We start from the raw sequence: 6,555 nt of genomic DNA, 5'->3' as shown, positions 1-6,555 counted from the left end.
ATTTTGACTTTTACTAGTGTTAGCAAAGTTGGCAGATTGATGCTTGCTGTTTAAAGCTATTTAGGAGATGTGATATTAGGCCAGTCCCAGTGTCCTTCCTTCCATCCATCTGGTAGTTAATGAATGCCTATCACATTTTTTACGGGCTAGTAAAGGAGACAGACAAATCAAGAAATGAGTGCAGCAGTGGTTTATAACCCTCCTAGGAGTTGGTACACATTTCTGTTTGGATGGACTAAGATAAGTTTAACAGAATGCTCACTTGAGTTTGGAAAGAGAAAAACCAGTTTCCTAGACAGATAGAAGGTAGCATGTACCTAAAGGCACAGATACATGAAACATGTATTCAGGGACCATGTAAACTAGTGTGAATAGAATCTGGGAAATGAGGCTGGGGATCAGAATAAAGAGTGTTAGATGACTTACTAAAAGATTGGATTTGGCTTTCTATAAGCAAAGGAGAGTTATTGAAGAAATAGGGAAGGATAAGTGAGAGAATTCTATTAATATGATGAGGATGGGGAACAAGATTGGAAGCTTGCTTCCAATCATCAGAACTAGTAATATGACTCAAGCTGAGCTAATAGCCATCATTGAGCTTTTGCTATGTGCCAGGCAATGTAGTAAGCACTTTGCATTTGTTAGCTGATTGAATCCTTGAAGAGATCATTCCCATTTAACAGAAAACTTGATCATAGTTGCTTACGGTCACATAGGTTATAAGTGACAAAGATCTGCATTCAAGCCCAGGTGTGTCTAACTCCAAAGTGCTTGCTTCTGATGAATGTAACCTTTGGCAAAAAGTAGTAAGGACAACAACATTAAGTATGGGGAGGAGAGCAAGGATACAAGAGATGTTAAGAAGGTAGGACATAGGTCAGCTGATTTGTTGGAAGGCAGAAGGCAATGCAAGGAAAAGTAAAAGTTCATGATGTCCGTCCAGGGTTTGGACGTAAAACACTTTGCTTTGGACAGCATCATTAAACAGAGTTGGAAAAAAGAAATTGAGGGGAAAAAGGTCTTTTCACAATGAATTATAGGCGTTTATAGGACATGCAAATCCCAGAAGATTAGTAGGCAGCTAGGCAGATGGGTCTGATGTTTAGAAGAGAGCTGACTTTTGTCGATCTTGAAGAGTTAGTTGTGAGTGGTGTGGCCTAGACAAGACTCACAGGGTGAGTCTCACAAATGATAACTCACAATGCCAAGGTGATAACTCACAAATGCCAAGAGAAGCGGGTAGAGGAAGAGAAGCTAGCAAAAGAGACCAAGAAATAGTATTAGTTAAAAGAAAAAACTAGAAAATAATGCTGTTGGGGAATCAAAGTTTTTCAAAGAGGAGGATCAACAGGGTCAAAATCAAGACACTGCATCAAGGTGGTAACATTTTAGGAGGTCTGAATATCAAATGTTGGCAAGGAGGTTGGAAAACAACATAGGAACTCTCAGGCACTGTCTTCGGGAGTATAAATTGGTATAACTTATGAGGGCAGTTGGTAGTATTTATTTACTAAAATTAAACATGTGAGGGGCGCCTGGGTGGCGCAGTCGGTTAAGCGTCCGACTTCAGCCAGGTCACGATCTCGCGGTCCGTGAGTTCGAGCCCCGCGTCAGGCTCTGGGCTGATGGCTCGGAGCCTGGAGCCTGTTTCCGATTCTGTGTCTCCCTCTCTCTCTGCCCCTCCCCCGTTCATGCTCTGTCTCTCTCTGTCCCAAAAATAAATAAACATGTGCATAGCCTTATGAACCAGCAATTCCACTAGGATATATATATACACACATATATATGCCCTGTAAACATTCCTTCATATTTGCCAGAGAGATATGCAAGAATGTTCATCACAGTATTGTTTATAATAATAAAATTTGGAAATAAAGTGTCTGTGACATAAGAATGGATAAGTTGTGCTATATTCATTTAATGGAATGCTGTACAGTTAAAATGAATAAGCCAGCATTAAGTGAATCAAGAATTACCCTCCAAAATGGTGGTTATTTAAAAAAAAAAAAAGGCAAGTTAAATGGCCTCATTTCTTGTATGTAAATTTTTTGATGTAAAACAATAGTGTGTGGTTTATGGATACATTTATTTAAAGTAAAGGGGTTTGTTAAAGTGTATTTATTTTGAGAGAGAGAGAGAGAGAGTGAGCAGGGGAGGGGTAGAGGGCGAGAGAGAATCCCAAGTAGGCTCTGTACTGTCAGCACAGAGCCTGATGTGGGGCTCGACCCCAAGAAATGTGAGCTCATGACCTGAGCTAAAATCAGGAGTCAGAAGTTCAACCAACTGAGCCACCCATGTGTCTTAAAGTAAAGGTTTCAAAGGGTGCCTGGCAAGCTCAGCCAGTGGAGCATGTGACTCTTAATATCAGGGTTGTGAGTTCAAGCCCCATGTTGGGTCAGCCAGTGGAGCATGTGACTCTTAATATCGGGGTTGGGAGTTCAAGCCCCATGTTGGGTATATTTTAAGATTTTAAAAATAAAATCTTAAAAAAATAAATAAAGGCTTAAAAAACAGGTTTGGGAATTACAAAAACAAAATTCAGGACAGAGGTTCTCTTTATAGGAGGGAGAGGCACATTGGTAGCCTATAATTTTTGTTTCTTAAAAAACATTTAAAAAATTTTTTTTAAAGTTTATTCATTTTTTGAGAGAGAGAGAGAGAGACAGAGTGTGATCAGGGGAGGGGCAGAAAGAGAGGAAGACACAGAATCCGAAGCAGATTCCAGGCTCCGTACTGACAGCACAAAGCCCAACGTAGGGCTTGAACTCACAAACCATGAGATCGTGACCTGAACTGAAGTCAGACACTTAACCAACTGAGCCACTCAGGAGCTCCTTAAAAAACATTCTTAAATGTGGCAAAATGTTAATTAAGATTTGATGTCTTTGTTAATTTTGGATCTATATAGGATATTTTTTAAAAGTTAAAACAATAAAACTATTATATTTTATACCCTACTAAAAAAAATGGCTAGATAAAAAATGCATCTACAATTAAAACAAGGTTTTCTTGGGTTTGTATACTCTCCAAAATGACATGGTATTTTTACTGATTTACCAAGAATGATGAGAGAATTAAGGGAAGTCCACCAGGATATGTGACACAACTTTTTAGGAGGAAAAGTGGCTCCAATGATATCTAAAACATTACTACCCTTTGTAATTTCCAAAGTGCTCGTATGTAGGTATTAATCCCTTCTGTATAGATGAAGGTATATCTCAGAGATGTTAAATGACTTGCTAAAGGCACCCAGCTGGTAGTAGTGAGCGATGAGTTAGGTGTTCAGGTTACAGACCTGTAGATGTTAGAGCGGGAACTTGAACCCAAGTTTTTTGTTTCAAGGCAGGCTAAACTACGCTGTGTTCCTGGACCCTACTGTTTTGCCCAGAGAACTATTACTGAAGTTAAATGCTTTGTGCTATTTAGAATTTTAGAAGAAAGAATTGTTGAACTATGGATGTTTTCTAAACTATGCATTTTTATACAGTATTTCTATATCCCTTTTGATATATACAACATACTTTAAGCTGACAGTTCTTTTTTTTTTTTTTCCCCCACAAACCCCTGTTATGCTGGCATTGGGATTTCCTCTTGCAATGAGGAACTACATCTTTAAGATGGTGAAGGTAAGTGTCTAAGATCATTTACCAATTCCATGAATTAGAAACTATCATCCGTCTCCCCCTTAAGTGAAATACAGCGTCCTGCGAAAGAAACTACTCTAGAAGATAAGATACCAGTAGTGAAGTGGCCAAGAGTTATAGATGTATTGATTATCAGAAACTGCCAAGCTTTCTTGCTAAAGTATTATAATTAGAAACCAAGAAAGTAGGGTCTATCTGTTCTTACCTTTCATCCCAACCACCATATTCTACTTTAGGCCAAAGAGTGAGTTCTCCTAAGTAAAATGAGGGAAAACATTACCATTCTTGAAAACTATGATAAATCCACAAATTCTAAAGTTTGTTAGATTTTGCCATGAGGAGGTCCTTCATCAACTTGGTAATAACAGTTTCCACAGAGCAGTGGGAATTAAAGACAGGGAACAAGTTAAACAAATGGGAGATCAAGACCTAGACTTCAAGAGAATGTCACTTTTTCAAGATGCTTTGGAGATTAAGGTGGAAAGGAGAGATGGAGGGCAGAAACCAGAAGGAAATAAGGGTAAAACAAAGGGTCATGACAGTTGACAGATATGAGCATGATTGTAATTTGAATGAAAAAGAACTTGTAGAGAAGGAGAGGGAAAATTGATGGAGCCAGACCAGGCCCCAAAGGAGACAAAAGGTGGGCCTTGAAAAAAAATACCTTTTCTCAGAAACTAAGGGAATAAGGGAATGGTTATAAATTTATAGTTGTGAGAGGAGAGGTTTTTTTACTATCTGGCTTCAATATTTTTTGTGAAGTAGGAAAATAGCTGATGTAATTTGTGGAGTAGGAGGGAGTAAAAAAGGGATTTAAAGGGAATGGAGACAGTCTGGAATAGACAGTAGATTAAAAACAAAGGCATTAATCGTGGTGTTAACCACCAAACTGAGTTTGGAAATCATGAAAGTATAGTGGCTTTATCATTATTTCTAGCATCTCAGCTGAATGGCTTATAGGCCAGGCATATTATAGGACTGATCCAGAATTGTGAGTTGGATGACAGAGGAGAAAGACAAGGATGAAGGGGATTGAGGGCACTGATGCCAGGCAGAATATAGCACTGTTCTAAGAATGTGATTTGGAAGAAATACCAGGAAAGGAAAAGAAAAAAAATGGAAGGGGTTTGAAAACATTGGTGAGAGAGTAGGTCATGTGACCAATTAAGAGATTTAGGCCAGATATGGAAATGGGACCAAGAATAAATTGGAAGAAAAAGCAGTCTTACAGGAATAGAGCTCTTGATGAGATTCTGGATCGGGCATACTGGAGGTAATATGAATGGAAAGAGAAGGGTATTGCAATCAGGCAGAGCTACTCTATAACAAAGTAGAGAGCATGGCCAAGGGAATGGGTTGAGGTGGCCTTGGAACTGTGATTCTTGGGTGTTTGACAGACCATCCACAGGAATGTTGAAATACCTTAGGAAATGAGGAAGTAAATTGAGATTTAAAGGCTTAACATGATCCAGGTATAATGTTATTGTGGGGGAATGACCTGGGGGTTAAGGGATATTAGGGACAAAAGAAGGTAAAAGGTGGCAAAATTGGATGGAATGAACTTCAAAGGAATGAAGGTTTTTACAGGAAAGTGACATGTTTTAAAAGGGACTATGGGACAAAATACCAATACCAATTCTGAGCCTTGTGATATGTAGAATTTGAGGAAACAGCAAAGGAAGCAAGATCTTTGAGAAAGAGATCAAGGAAATAGAAGACATGTTCATTTAAAAAGCTGAGGGTATAGGTGAGTTTGTTTATAGTGAAATAGGTTGCCAAAGCCCACCCTGGATAGGGTTGAAGGAGGGTATTGTGGGAAAGGTGAGGATGAGGCCTCAAGAGGGAATGCTGTCAGGTACACAGCAGTTGGGAGACAAGAAATGAGAGGAAGGTGATGGATCGGTGAGAGGGTTGTCTTCTGAACAGTGAACAGGGATGAAGTTTGGATGGAGCTATAGTTTCTCAGCTTTTGGCCCTGTTGTTTTAAACAGAACTGATAAATTGGTGGTCCCAGGCAATGTCTGAACTTATCTTTGCAGGAATGTTTCTAGATTCATGGTGTGGCGGTAATTGCTGGATCCTTCCAGAACTGCTGTGCAAAATGCTGAGTGTGGTAGTATATGGTCTAATCTCTGCCTGACTTCCTTATGGTTTAAGACATGCAGCTATTGATTTGCCACTCTCTGGCAGGCATGGCATGCAGCAGGCATCCCAGAAGACAGAGCGCGAGGACTTTTCTCCATAGCACTGCGCCTCTTTAGCATAAGGGCCAGTGTTTGTGCTTCACATAAGATGCAATGCCTTCTTTTCTGTTTTTGCAAAAATATAGCTTTCATTCTATCAGTCTTTTGGAGAGTATGATACGGTGGAAAAGCATGGTCTCTTACAGACTTGGTTCTGAATCCTGGAAGCTTATTGGGCAATTTATTTAACTTTTGAGTCTTAATACATCATGGTATTTATAATAATAGACTTTGTATATAAAGTAACTAAGGCAAAAAGTACTCAATAAAATTTTTCCCATTATTAATTATTTCATAAAAGTCTTATTAAAGACCCCACCACTGTACTAAGTCCTGGAAATCTAATGATGAATATGACATGATCCCTGTCTTAAGATCCTTACAGTTCATGGGGTGCCTGGGTGGCTCAGTCAGTTAAGCGTCCGACTTTGGGTCAGGTCATGATCTTGCGGTCCACAGGTTTGAGCCCTGCATCGGGCTCTTTGTTGGCAGGCCTGGAGCCTGCTTCAGATTCTGTGTCTCCCTTGCTCTCTGCCTCTCCCCCGCTCACACTATGTCTCTCTTTCTCTCTCTGAAAAATACATAAACATTAAAAAAAAATAAAGATTCTTACAGTTCAGGGGCATCTGGGTGGTTCACAGCCCATTAAGCGTCCAACTCTTGCTTTC

Source organism: Neofelis nebulosa, chromosome 3 (genome assembly GCF_028018385.1).
Source record: "Neofelis nebulosa isolate mNeoNeb1 chromosome 3, mNeoNeb1.pri, whole genome shotgun sequence".
NCBI lineage: Eukaryota > Metazoa > Chordata > Mammalia > Carnivora > Felidae > Neofelis > Neofelis nebulosa.
Note: the sequence above shows the minus strand (reverse complement) of the source record.